The sequence below is a fragment of the Habropoda laboriosa genome, unplaced genomic scaffold (genome assembly GCF_001263275.1).
Source record: "Habropoda laboriosa isolate 0110345459 unplaced genomic scaffold, ASM126327v1 scaffold40, whole genome shotgun sequence".
In the NCBI taxonomy this organism is placed as follows: domain Eukaryota; kingdom Metazoa; phylum Arthropoda; class Insecta; order Hymenoptera; family Apidae; genus Habropoda; species Habropoda laboriosa.
Window position 1 is genome coordinate 6,382,492 of NW_017100231.1, and position 1,216 is coordinate 6,383,707.

Genomic DNA, 1,216 nt, shown 5'->3' on the forward strand with positions numbered 1-1,216 from the left:
CCCATTTAGGGTAATTCCGGGAGAGACGGACCAGGCAAGTATTTCCTACGTTATCCGGCAAATGCGGAACGCGTGGGTATTCTTTTGTTTTACATTTGTTTTACGGAATGCGATCGAGCGTGGCTCTCAGTGTTTTTTCTTTCATGTCTGGCGGATAATGTAGGAAATACTTGCCTGATTCGCCGTAGAATGGAAAAAATATAGCGCAGTATGGAAACTGAAAGAAAGTAATTTAAAAAAATTACACTTTTCCAAAATTGCTCACGAGTACGAGCGTTAACCCTTTCGCTGCGGCAAATTTGAACACGCAACGCGCGTGGCAGATTCAGATGTCCCACAACGGCCGTAAAATTCTCCTTTTTAGCCAAATTTGAAAATTTGTTTTATCGAATTAACGTGGAAGAATTTTGGAAGAGGAGAAGTTTTGGAACAAATTTTCGCCAATTGCAGCGAAAGGGTTAAGGAGCTAATCTACTGATTCATCTCTTACTCTGCGCCATAGTAATCACAAAAGTCAGTATTTCTTTCTGCAACTTTTTAATAAATCTTCAAACAACACCTACGTTTATACAAATTTTTTTTTTTATCTTTCGACAAAGTTCGGTTCGAAAAAATTGGGACACCCTGTGTAGAACGTTGGAACAATTAATTTCGTGTATAATGGGGTTTAGGCGAGCAGTTGGAGCGAGAAGGGTGCGTGTCTCTTTCAAGTCTTCCGACACACTACCAGCCCTTCGGTAGAAGTGCGAAGACACGAAGAACAGGGCAGAGGTAGCCGGACATAATTTTTCCAGATACGTTTTATCGCCCCTTAAATGGTACTTGACGATACTGAACAAGATCGTTCGAGAGCACAGAGAGTAGTCGTGCATGCCACGAGCACCGAAAAAGTAACAAGTGCTCTGTCAACGCCGACATTCACGATTCTTCTCTGCTTTATACACACACACACACACACACACACATATGTACGTACTGTTCAAACGAACGCAATTCTAATTTATGATTTTTTTTATTGCAATTTCGAAAGAAATAAATTTCACGTTTAATTTTAATTTTGCGAATCAATGGGTACTTGAGGGTAATGTGATTATAATCTTCGAGAGGATTTCAGTGTCAATTATGATGTGTATTTGTGTGCAAGGATGTGTCGGGGATTTTGAAAATTCGAAATTACTAAACTTTTTCTCGTACACTTTAAAATGAAAATTCTGGT

General features: G+C 39.5%; 2 protein-coding genes across 2 annotated transcripts in view; one reads left to right on the forward strand and one right to left on the reverse strand.

Moving 5' to 3' along the window:
• Positions 1-1,216, forward strand: part of LOC108571487 (chromatin assembly factor 1 subunit A-A-like) — a 35,847-nt gene that overhangs the window by 17,357 nt on the left and 17,274 nt on the right. The gene's annotated exons all lie outside the window — the stretch shown is intronic.
• LOC108571535 (Wilms tumor protein homolog) overlaps positions 1-1,216 on the reverse strand; it is a 17,037-nt gene that overhangs the window by 14,970 nt on the left and 851 nt on the right. The gene's annotated exons all lie outside the window — the stretch shown is intronic.